This window comes from Petaurus breviceps, unplaced genomic scaffold (genome assembly GCF_028583685.1).
Source record: "Petaurus breviceps papuanus isolate PSGF00001 unplaced genomic scaffold, PetGlider_PUasm1.0 76, whole genome shotgun sequence".
Classification (NCBI taxonomy): domain Eukaryota; kingdom Metazoa; phylum Chordata; class Mammalia; order Diprotodontia; family Petauridae; genus Petaurus; species Petaurus breviceps.
Window position 1 is genome coordinate 27,013,461 of NW_027186473.1, and position 13,630 is coordinate 27,027,090.

Below are 13,630 nucleotides of genomic sequence, written 5' to 3' on the forward strand. Positions count from 1 at the left end.
AATCAATCAATAAATTAGGTGAGGGTTAGGAGGATTGGTATTAATTCATTGGATGGAACTATTAAAAACAGAAGGAAATGGGAAAACATCATAATTGAAATATCAGAGCTCTTATCATCCAATCTGTGAAGGTGTAGGATGGGGAGTAACTTCTTTTTTCCAGATGCAAGTTCCTACACTCAAGTTTACATGACCTAGAAAGATAGAGTAGGGTAGCTTCCTAAGGAGAGATGAGAGGAGGCAAATAATCTATCCAAAATGGCAAAGAAGTCAAACAATTTAAGAACTGCTGGAATTAGTTCTATTTCCTGCCTGAGTGAAGAATATGAGTTCACTACAGCAAAGTACTCCTAATCCTGGGCAAGCTTTCTGAAAAGCCATGAATCATTAGTCAGCAGGAAGACAGACCAGACTGTAGGTATGAATCACTTGGTACAGCTCATCACCATGTCAGAAAAAAAAAATCAAACCTATGACTTAGGAAGGTGAAGTAGTGGTATAACCTTCTAATTTTGACAGAAGAATTTTAAAAATTTACTGATCAAGTTAAAGCTTCTTGAAGACTTGTAACAATGGTGGAAATGCTTCTATATTAGAGCTCAACTTAAAAATGGAAAAAGGATGCTTTTTTAAAAAAACTGATTCACTTTATTTTTTAGGTTCCAGCTCTGTGGCAAATAAAAGTGAGCAGAATACTACATTTTGTTTAAAGGGGGTTGGCTAATTTCTAAAGTTTAATATAAGTACAATAAAAAATAAGAGCTTTATTCTGTTCTAAAGTAGTCTATGATTTGGCATCTTCTTACTTCCCTTACCTTCCTCTCCTTACCTGGTCCCTTTCCTCCATATATTTCAAAGCTTTCAAGTCAATTCCCCATCATTCCACCCCCAACCCAAACAAGAGACCAAAAGAAAATCTTTGTTTTAAAGAAGAGTAACTTCTGTCTCTGTTGAATATTTTCCTTTTCTCCTAACTGGGTCAAACTATGTCACTCTTCTCTTACATATTATATGGAATTATTCTTCCTATTCCCTGAACAAATACATATTGTCGCTAAAAATCTCAATCCTTCTTTCTCTCAGTATGGGGGAAAAATTAGACTAAATAAATAGAATGAATACTCATAAATATAAAATTTTCTCCATGGGCATCCAACCTCTTTAAAGATCTGGCAAAGTCAATTATTGGTGTTTCCCCTAAAACACCCTAAAATAGTGAAAAGACAATATGTGGCCTTGTATTTGGCTTATAAGGAGGACAATAAATAAGAATGACAGGAGTTTGCAAATAGTGTATCTAAGAATAGCATGAACTACCTAAGAACTATTTTTAGCTCCTCCTCCACTTCCGTATCTTCTAGAAAAAAAGTGATGGTTCTGAAACCATTTAAGAAACTGTTACTACAACAGAAATATATGTATATCACATTCTGTAGTACTTCAATATATTGTATTGGCTAAAAGATGGATACCTTGAAGGGTTCATAATTTCAGAGAATCTATGATATCAATAGCATTGATGATCTTTCCACCAAAATATCAAAACTCATTCATGCCCTCCTTTCTTCTATGATTTGTGTTGCTTCCCCCACCCCACCCAAAGTCCCTCTAATCTTCTCTTATCCTATTGCTCACACACACACACACACACACACACACACACACACACACACACACTGATCTTTTTTTTAGGGACCTCTCAAGTATGTAGCACATTTCATTTCATATTACAGTTATTTGTTAATGTGTCATATCTCCTACTGAGGTGAATGAGTGTTCAAGAAGGACTAGCACCTCTGCTGTGAGGGCTTGCCAAGACCTTTCTAGGGCTGCTTATCTACCATTGGTGCTAACCTGGCACTCAACTCTCACCTGTAGCCCCAAGAAACTGTAGCATGCACAGTGGCCACACCACCCAGCAAACTTTCTCAGCAGATGGTTGAGGGTAACCAAGGGCCACAAAACTATTAGTGAATTAAGGTGATGTCTACCCTAAGCATCTGAAGATTTCCCTTAGTGGAATGAGGATAATTTGCTCTGATGGTTATGAAGGTGGCTGAAGCAGGCACTGTGGAATGCTTGGAGCTTGGACAGATATCAAAGATGTTAAGGTCATCCATGGCTTCCCAGGGCATCACCAATCATCCTAACTTTTGTCTTGCCACTGGACTTTGATGATTCTGGAAGAGAGAGTGAGACTGTTGCCTTTGTGCAGCTCTGCCTCACTTACATCCAATTCATGTATGAGTTGAGACATCTCCCAGTGATGTCATTGGTTCTTTTAGAAAATGAAAGACAAAAAACAACATATCTCCTATGAGATTTCAAGCTCCTAGTGAACAGAGACTATGTATTTTTGTCCCTAGAATAGTTCCTCACAAAATAGGTGCTTAATAAATGTTTGTTGACTTATTGAATGAAAATGGGAGGAAAATTTGTGATTTTTATCACTGCAAATAACAAGCAATGATTATTTTATCCTTGGAAGGAAAATCTGTGGTTTATGTCTATGGTCAAGAAAATAGTATTTGTAGTTTTCCCAACACGCAGTTACTTTAGAGGTTCAGCACTGTAACTTAGCTTTCTTCCTAGTCTTGAACAATAGATTTTTCTTGATCATTTTAATTTCTGTTCATTGACACAAGTGCCTGTTGTTGTTTTTGCTTTCTTTGAAGAGCAAGGCAAGTCAATTGGGGTTAAGTGACTTGCCCAAAGACACATGGCTAGTAAGTGTTAAGTGTCTGAAGCTGGATTTGAACTCAGGTCCTCCTGACTAGTGGCCAGTGCTCTACTCACTGTGCTACCTAGATGCCCCCTGTTGTTTTTTTTAACCTGTTTGTCCTGCATCCGGAAATTGAAGGAAAATCTATGGAAATGGCATCACTTGTTTTTTGCATGTAAACTTGCCAAGACAACATGCATAAGTCATGATGGTTTATTATGAAGTAGTTTCTCCTTATGGTTATGGTATGACTAAGTGTAAGCCTTGGATATGTTTTCTCATAAGTAATCTGCATTTTCCAGTATGATGTCTGTGATTTATAGCTTGCCTATTGATTGCTTTCTATTTTTGAGTGTTGATGATAATGACCATTATTTATGACATGATGTCAGTGTTCTGGGGTCTACAAAAAAATAGCAAATAGAATTAATTATAGTGACATCTTATTATTTATGAGAGTGATATAAATAATTTTACTTTGGTAGAGACTGGAGTTAAGGAGTTCTGAGAGCCATGGACTAAGTCAATCAAGCATTCACACCACAATTTACTTTAACATGATGAGAACTCTAGGGATGGGGGCTTAAGGGGAAGTACCCTATTGCCTAAGGAAGGGTGAATTGGCCCAAGTGGGACACAGAATAGGTTAAAATTCTATGCCATTTGAAATGATACTGGGACTACCAGAATGAATAGCCCCTATACTTCCATGCCAAATGAGAAAGGGAGATCAAGGGAAGTAGAAAGGGAAGGTAAGGGAAGATTAAGACCTTATCATGTTTCAAGAACACTGATCATAAAACAGATAAGAGCAATAAAAAAAGAAGTGCAAATACAACTTGGTGAGAAACCTAGGTAAAGTCATCCCAAGGATAATGAAGGATGCAACTGGAAGAAAGTCAACAAAAAGATGAAAAGAGAAAAGAGCTATGTCATGAACTCCTCTGGCAGTATAGAAAAGGCTATGGATTCCGTTTCAGAAAGATGCTTTTAAATTCATAAAATAAAAAAATTGCATTACAAAGGAAAATAATTATATTAAAACACAATTATCAAAATATTAAATAATAAATTTATGGAACCAAAGTTAAGAACCCCTAAATTATAATGTTGGAGTAGTAGAGGAAAAAGGAACTTCTTAGATTTTAAGCTTTTGAGGGTAGAGAGCATGTTCTATGCCAGATGACCTCATCATAAGACTAAATATTAGGAATCAATATAAGATGAGGTAAAATACATTTTAAAAAGACACCTTAGTATATACCAATAAAAATGAAACAAGGATACCCTGTGTTCATAGAATAGATAGACAGGCAAGCATGGCTACTTTTCCTGGATGAATGGTCTGCCTCCTTCAAACACTGCTGCTCTTTTAAATGCTGATATAGAAGGAAGAATGTCCAATGAGCTTGCTTGAGTTTCCTAGGTTGGGCCTAGTCCTTGGGACTCAGGATCAGCTGTGCCAATTTACTAATTCATTCAACAAGTATTAAATATTTACTGTGTGGGAAAGTAGAGCTAAGATGGCAGCATAGAAGCAGGAAAACTCCATGTACTCCCCCCATAACCCCCTCAAAAACCTATAAAATATGACTAAACAGACTTTAGAGCTATAGAACCCACAAAGTGATGGAAAGAAACAAATCTCCCACTGAAGGCAGCCCAGAAAGCCAGCAGGAAGGGTCCATTGCAAAGTACTGGGAGCAGAGACCAGCCTCATGTGAGCCCATGGTTTTAGCCCCAGGGTGGCCCCAATCAGCAGAGGCTAGAGTGGGACTTTGGGAGAGTGGGTCACCAGCAGCTGTGGTGGTTTCCAGAATTATCAACCCATAAATTCCAAAGCCAAAGTAAAAGGTCAGTGTGGACTTTGTGGGTACAGGGGGACCAAGAGTGGGGTCTGGCTTCTGCCCCCTGGGGCGAGAAGGAGAGAAGCTGCAGAGGCACTGCAGTTGTGTAACTGCCTCCACATGGCTGCTTCAGAGCTCCTGGCCCACAGATCATAGGGGGACCAAGTGGCCAGTCTGAGGGGTAATCAGTCTTGCTTTAACCTGCTTGGATCTAGATTGCTGTCTTGGGTGGGGGTCCTGGGGCATGTGACCAGGTGCCAGAGCCTGTGGAGGCTTCAGAGAGGGCACCCAACTAATAAGTCTGGCAGCTGCAAAAACCCCAGCAATCTGGGACAAAGCTTTCCACTCTGGAAGCAGAGTTCTACTGTGGCAAAAAGCTCAAAAGTCAAGTAATTGAGTGGCAACATGAGCAAGTAAAGGAAGCAAAGCAAATACAGCAGTCAAACCTTAGATTCCTTTTTGGGGCCCAAAGGATCAAAGCATGGAATGGGAGGAAGACAACAAAGTAAGAATCCTGCACAAAAAGCTTCCAAAGAAAAATATGAATTGGTTACAGGCCATAGAGAAGCTTAGGAAGGATCTTGAAAACCAAGTAAGAGAAGTGGAGGAAAAACTGGGAAGAAAAATGAGAATAATACAAGAAAATCATGAAAAGAGAGTCAATACAATAAATAAATTTGGCAAAGTTGCAGGATATAAAATAAACCCACATAAATCCTTGACATTCCTGTATATTTCTAATGAAATCCAACAGCAAGAGATAAAAAGAGAAATCCCATTTAAAGTTACTGTAGACATTATAAAATATTTGGGAATCTACCTGCCAAAACAAACCCAGGACCTATATGAATACAACTACAAAACACTTTTCACACAAATAAAGTCAGTTCTAACTAATTGGAAAAACATTAACTGCTCATGGCTGGGTCTAGCTAATATAATAAAAATTACAATCTTACCTAAATTAAATTACATATTTAGTGCCATACCAATCAATTTACCAAAAAATTACTTTATAGAACAAGAAAAAATAGTAACAAAATTCATTTGGAAGAACAAAAGGACCAAAATATCAAGGCAATTAATGAAAAGTAATGCTAGGGAAGGTGGCCTAGCTATACCAGATTTTAATCTGTATTATAAAGCAACAGTCATCAAAACTACTTGGTACTGGCTGAGGAATAGAGCAGTGGATCAATGGAATAGACTGGGTATAGAGACTCAGCAGTCAATGACTATAATAATATACTCTTTGAAAAACACAAAGACCCCAGTTTTGGGATAAGAACTCACTATTTGACAAAAACTGTTGGAAAAACTGGAATATAGTATGGCAAAAACTGGGCATAGACCATTATCTAGCACCGTATACTTAATAAAATTAAGTCTAAATGGGTGCACGATCTAGGTATAAAGGATGATACTGTAAGTAATATGAGAAAGCAAGGAATAGTTTACCTATCAGATTTATGGAAAGGGGAAGATTTCATGACCAAACAAGAATTAGAGAGCATTATAAAATGCAAAATGGAAAACTTTGATTACATGAAACTGAAAATCTTCTGTACAAACAAAGCCAATGTAACCAAGATTAAGAGGGAAGTGGGAAATTGGGAAAGAATTTTTACAACCAATGTCTCTGATAAAGGCCTCATTTCTAAAATATACAGAGAATTGAGTCAAATCTGTAAGAATACAAGTCATTCCCCAATTGATAAATGGTCAAAGGATATGAACAGGCAGTTCTCAGGGGAAGAAATTAAAGATATCTATAAGCATATGAAAAAAAGCTCTAAATCACTATTGATTAGAGAAATGCAAATCAAAACAACTCTGAGGTGCCACATGTCACCAGTCAGATTGGCTAAGATGACAAAACAGGAAAATGATAAATGATGGAGAGGATGTGGAAAAATTGGAACACTAATACATTGCTGGTGGAGTCGTGAACTGATCCACCCATTCTGGAGAGCAATCTGGAACTATGCCTAAAGGGCTATAAGTAATTTCATATCCTTTGACCCAGCAATACCACTTCTAGGGTTGTATCCCAAAGAGATCATAGAAACAGAAGAAAGACCCATATGTACAAAAATATTTATAGCAGTTCTTTTTGTGGTGGCAAAGAATTGGAAATTAAGGGGATGCCCATCAATTGGGGAATGGCTAAACAAGTTATGGCACATGAATGTAATGGAATACTATTGCACCATAAGAAACGAAGAGCAGATGGATTTCATATCTACCTGGAGAGGCTTATACAAACTGATGCTGAGTGAGAAGAGCAGAACCAGGAAAAATTTGTACACAATTACAGATACAATGTATGTGTGATGACCAACTTTGATACACTGGACTCTTCTCAGAAATGCAGGGCTATAAGTAAACTCCAAAAGACTCATGATGGAGAGAGATGTCTTCATTCAGAAAAAGAACTAGAAAGAACAGAGTTTGAATGCAGATTGAAGCAAATTACCTGTTCTTTCTTTTTCTTGTTTGGTTTGGTTTCCTCATTCCCATTGTTCATTCCATCTGATACTATCTTTCTTTATAACCTGATCAATGTGAAAGTGTCTGCAAATCCTATACCTGATTGTATGCCAGTGGGGGGGAGGGGAGAGGAGAAGGTGGGAAAGGAAGAAAATCTGAAGCTCAAAGAACTGGGGAAATGAAGCTTGTAAACTCAAAGTAAACAAACAAATTAATAAAGACCAAAAAAAAAAAAAAAAGAGAGAGTCAACAACCTGACTGAAGAAAATAACACCTTAAAAAACAGACTAATTCAAATGGCAAAAGAAGCCCAAAAAGCCAATGAGGAGAAGAATACCTTAAAAAGCCATATTTTCAGATGGAAAAAGAATTTCAAAAGCTCACTGAAGAGAATAATTCCTTCAGAATTAAATTGGAGCAAATGGAAGCTAATGACTTTATGAGAAATCAAGATACTATTAAACAGAACCAAACAAATGAAAAAATAGAAGGCAATGTGAAATATCTCATTGGAAAAACCACTGACCTGCAAAATAGATCCAAGAGAGATAATGTAAAAATTATTGGACTACCTGAAAGCTATGATCAAAAAAAGAAACTAGAAATCATCCTTCAAGAAATTCTCAAGGAAAATTGCCCTGATATTTTAGAACCAGAGGGCAAAATAGAAATTGAAAGAATTCACCAATCACCTCTTGAAAAAGATCCCAAAAAGAAAACTCCTAGGAATATGATAGCCAGGTTCCTGAGTTCCTAGATCAAGGAGAAAATGTTACAAGCAGCCAAGAGGAAACAATTTGAATATTGTGGAAACACAATCAGGATAACACCGAATCTGGAAGCTTCTACATTGAGGGATCAAAGGGCTTGGAATATGATATTTCAGAGGACAAAGGATTAAAACCAAGATACACCTACCCAGCAAAACTGAGTATCATGTTTCAGGGGAAAATATGGTCATTCAGTGTAATAGAGGACTTTCAAGCATTCTTGATAAAAAAAACCAGAGTTGAGTAGAAAATTTGTCATTCAGATACAAGAAGCAAGAGAAGCATGAGAAGGTAAACAGGGAAAAGAAATCATAAGGAACTTATCAAAGTTGAACTTACATTCCTACATGTAAAACCCATAATTGTAACTTATGAAACTTTTCTCAGTATCAGAATAGTTGAAGAGAATATAAATGTATATATATATATGTATGTATACATACATATATACGTCTATATAGGAGGGTATATGGGCATATGAATACATATGTGAATGTGTGTATATATGTGTACAGGTATACATAGACAGAGGACACAGGACCAATTGAATAGGAAGGGATGATATTTAAAAAATAAAATTAAGAGGTGAGAGAGGAACATAATAAGAGGAGATAGGGAGAGACAGAATAGGGTAAATTATCTCATATAAAAGAGGCAAGGGAAAACTGTTACAATAGAAGGGAAGAACAGGAAGGCAAAAGGGAATGGGTCACCCTTACTCTCACTGAATATGGCTTAAGGAAGGAATAATATACACACTAAATTGGGTATCTTACCCTACAGGAAAGTAAGGGAAGGGGATAAGAGGGGGGATGATAGAAGGAAGGGCAGATTGGGGGAGAGGGTAGTTAGAAGCACACACTTTTGAAAAGGGACAGGGTCAATGTAGAAAGTAGAACATGTAGGGGGTGGTATAGGTTGGAGGGAAATATCATCAGTCTTTCATAATATATCCACTATGGAAATGTTTTGTATAGCTGCACATGTACAACCTATATTGAATTGCTTATCTTCCCAGTAAGGGTGGTTGATAAAGGAAGAAGGGAAAGAATCTGGAATTAAAAGTTTTAAAATGAAAGGTTTTTTAAAAAAAATTATATACATATATATGTGTATAGATAGATATTTTTACATGCACTGGGAAATAAGATATACAGGCACTGGGGTATGGAGATCCATCTTGCCCTACTAGAAAGTTGGAGGGGAAATGGAGAAAGATATAGGAGAGAGCAGATTGGGGGAGGGGGTATTCAGTGGGACCGTTGTTCTGGGGTGGTGGATAGAGGAAAGATGGGGAGAAAATTTGTAACTCAAAATCTTGTGGAAATGAATGATGTAAACTAAAAATAAACATAAAATTAAAAAAAATACATATTTACTGTGTGCTAGTCACTGTGCTAGGAACTAGAGATACAATGATAATAATAGAAACCCAAAATGAACTCTGCTCTCAGAGCAATTAAGTTCTGCTGCGATGAAAAGACAGAATATTGAATTTAGAGTTAGAGCTCTGCTGTTGTTCAATCATGTATAAATCTTTGCAACTCCATTTGGGATTTTCTTGGCAAACATACTGGAGTGCTTTGCCATTTCCTTCTTCAGCTCATTTTATAGATTAGGAAGCTGAGGCAAACAGGGTTAAGTAACTTGTCCAAGGGAACATGGATAGTAAGCAACTGAGACCAGATCTGAGCTCAGGATGATGTCTTTCTGATTTCAGGCCCAGTGCTTTATCCACTGTGCCAACCACCTGTGTGATGTTGGGGAAATCTTGCCTCAGCCTCATTTTATTCCTTCACAAAATGGAGGAAGGAGAGTAGACGATGTGGCCTCAGAGATTGCTTGCAGCTTTCAGTCTATGAGCCTATGAACATGAACATAGAAAATATAAGCTGTTCCAAAAGGCTTAATGTAGTTTATTACCAGTTTAATAATAATTAATATTAAGCTATGACCTGTCACATCTTCAAGGACCTTCTTAGACTCAGTTAGTTCTTCTTTTAACTGAGCTGCCATGCACTGATGCAGGTCTACTGATTTCTTTGTCATAAATGGAAAATATTTACCAGCTTTTTCTTGAAGACAGACATTGATTTAATGTCTGGGAATTACATTAATGGGGCAAAGTAAGTTGCTTTTACACTGCTTACATAACTCTTCTCCATGTGTTTTGATGCAAACTTGTTTGGAATATGGAGTTTTAATGTTCAGTACAAAAATATATATATGCACATATATATGTATGCTATGAAGCTTTACTATACAAAAGAAATCAATAAAAAGTAAAAACACTCAAAAAATATTAATCTATTAAAGCTTATACTGCACAAAGATTTTTAGGATACCCTACATATAGAGTAAATACAAAATAATATGGGGGTAGGAAGAGATGCTAATAACTTGGAGGGAAGTACACACTTGAGCAAAACCTTGAAGGATGATAGGAATTCTAAGAGACTTAAGTGAGGAGGGAAAAAATTCCAAGGAATTGGGAAGTCTATGAAAAGGTGGAGAGAATGGAGGACTGGGGTAACAAGCAACAGTGAGGTCAGGTTAGCTGAACTACAGAGTGCATGCAGTAATCTGTAATAAATCTAGAAACATAAAATGGAACCCATTTGCAAATAGCTTGAAATGTCAAACAGAATAGTATACATTTATCCTGGAGCTTCTTGGCCAGGGGATGGAAATGGTCAGATTTGATCGCCAAATAAATCTGGCGATTGTATGGATAATGGAAGGAATAGGGAAAAGACGTGTGGCAGGGAGTCCAGCTAGAAGGCCATTTCAATGCTTCAGGTATGATTCAGAGATGATGAGGGCCCGGATTAGGATGGTAGCCATATGAGTGGAGAGAAAGGGATGGATATGAACAGTAGTTGGCAACTGTTTGGGTATGTCTGTGTGTGGGAGAAATGGGAGAGAGTGAAGAGCCTAGCATGACTCCAAAATTGCGAATCTGGACAACTAGAAGGGTAGTGCTGCCCTTTACTGGAAGGAAGCAAGGAAAGAAGGAAGGAAGAAAACATTTATTAAAGACCTACTATGTGCTAAGCACTGTGCTAGGTGCTTTACAAATGTTATCTCATTTGATCTGCCCAATAACCCTGAAAGGAGGTGCTATTATTATCCCCATTTTATGTAGTGTCTGAGGCCAGTATTTGAACCCATATCTTCCTGACTTCAAACGCAGCATTCTAACCACTTCATCATCTAGCTGCCCCTGACAGAAATAGGGAAATCAGAAAAATAGGTGGGGTGTTTGGGGAGAAAGATAATGAGTCATATTTTGGACAAGTTGAATTTATAATATTTATGGGACAAGCATTTGGAATGTGCTGACTAAAGTCTAAGGCTTTCCAGGTATTACAAAGAGCCAGCAGGGAGTTCTCTTCTCTGCTAGATGTTATCTCTACGTTATCTGTGTCCACCCCATCTCCCTGCTTGGGTATTTTTCACAGCTGTCACAATGAATTTTGGACTGATTGTTTCTGTCAGTGACTTGCAGGATGTATTATTCCTGTGTGTCTAAATGACTTCCTTGCTTACAGTGCCTGATTCATCACCTTGCCCCATCCCTACCTACCTGTCAGTCTGTGTACCCTGCCCAGAGCTGTCTTTTGTGTCTGGGTGAGCTTGGACTTCACAAAGAAATTCCAGTTGTCAATTTGTTCTGTCAGGATAGGTAAAGTAACTGAGTGTTCCCTTAGCTGGGCCAACTAACCCAGGCAATCAGTGATTCCCTACTTAGTTGCTGAGGTAGATGCTGAGGTAGTTGGTCATTCTATAATCTCACTAATGGAGAGGGGTGGCCTAGCATGGTGTGATATTTACACAGATGCCATTGCAAGATACCTTACAAATGATGCCTACAGAAACAAGCAGAAAACACAATGCTTGAGATCTGGGGAGTAATATTTATATTGAAATCCTTATGAATTGTATATTTTAAAATCCTGTAAGATTTTAAAATGTCTTGTTCTAACATAGACACTGACTTTTTGAGAGGACAAGTTCTTTTGTTTGTTTTAAGTTTTATTATATCTTTTTGTCTAGTCTTTGATTTGGATCATAGTGAGGAACCTTTACCACTTTGGCAACTCTTTTATAAGTTATAGTCTTTTAAAAAATATATATATTTATTTATTTTTAGTTGTCAATGTTCACTTTTATACGGTTTTGAGTTGTAAATTTCCCCTCCTCCCTGCCTGTCTCCCTCCCCAAGACAGCATGCATTTTGATATAGGCTATACATGTACAATCATATTAAACATATTTTCACATTAGTCATATTATTAAAGAAGAATCAGAACATAAGGGAAAAAACCACAAGAAAGAAAAAACAAAAGAGAAAATAGTATGCTTTTATCTTCATTCAGACTCCATGTTCTTTCTCTGGATGTGGATAGCATTTTCCATCACGAATATTTTATAAATTGTCTTAGATCATTTCATTGCTGAGAAAAGCTAAGTAAAAAAAAAAAAAGAAGAAGAGCTAAGACTATCAAAGTTGGTCACTGCACAATGTTGCTGTTATTATGTACAGTGTTCTCCAGGTTCTGCTCATTTCACTCATCATCAATTGAAGCAAGTCTTTCCAGGTTTTTCTGATATCAGCCTGCTCATCATTTCTTATAGAACAATAGTATTCCATTAAATTCATATACCATAACTTGTTGAATCATTCTCCAATTGATAGGCATCACCTCAATTTCCAATTCTTGGTCACCACAAAAAGCTGCTATAAATATTTTTGCACATGTAGGTTCTTTTACCTTTGAGAGGATAAGTTCTCAGGAGTTCTGTAATGAAAACCAAGTTGTGATAATAAGAACTAGGAAATTCTTAGGAACGCAATTACATTTAAATGATCGGTATTACTCAGTTCCAGTTTTCAAGGCAAAAAGGTGAAGGGTCAAGGGGACATTTTATTCTTGTAACTTCCCAGGTGACAGGAGCAAAGTACTCTCTTCTAGGTCCTATGATTTATAAATTAAGCAACTTGGATTTGTTTAATTTTATTCCCTAGCAGAGAAACATTAATTATGCAGGTTGTTCCAAAAGTCTTTTTTTTTTTTAAGCAATTGGAGTTAAGTAACTTGCTCAAGGTTACACGGCCAGTTATTTATGGGTGTGGTGCTAAGTATCTGAGCCCGGATTTGATCCCCAGGTCATCCCGACACTGGGGCCGGTGCTCTTACTCGCTGAGCCACCTGGCCGCCTCTGTTCCAAAAGCCTTAACACAGTTTTAAGATATTAAAACTATATTAGGTGTTTAATATGATAGAAAACGTTTTTAAATGAAAAAATTCCTATTCTTTTAATAGTAAGGCCTGTTTATGGTTAAAGCTGTCTTTTATTCAGGTCAACTGTTATTTTTTTCTTTTTTTCATACTTGTACGAGTATTAGTGTTTCAGAAGAGTAATCTTTAAGGTTATGAGTGAGTTGTAAAAAGGAATCCATGAACAAGCCATGTTGGTGTTTCTGGATATTTTTTCTTTCTGATTTGACTACTTGAGAGAAAAGGATACAGAGGAGTCAGAGGGAAGGGTAGAGACTTGCTAAGTACTAAGAAGGTGGATGAAAACTCTTCTTTTTAGCTGTAACAACCTAAGTAGAAGGCTACCTCTGCCTGTGGCCAAGAAGGAAAAGAGCCATTAACAGTGGAGGAAAGCAGACCGGAAGCATTCGGAGCAAAACCTTGAAGGTGGTGGGCAAACTTCAGGGAAGTGTTTGTGACTCTTATCAATAAGATTTCAGAGTGAGTTAGGACAAGAGCATTCTGTTTAAGGGAAGGGGT

The 13,630-nt window shown here is 37.3% G+C and overlaps 1 long non-coding RNA gene across 1 annotated transcript in view; it reads left to right on the plus strand.

Moving 5' to 3' along the window:
* The window catches only part of LOC138175055 (uncharacterized), a 121,423-nt gene that overhangs the window by 13,436 nt on the left and 94,357 nt on the right, over positions 1–13,630 (plus strand). The gene's annotated exons all lie outside the window — the stretch shown is intronic.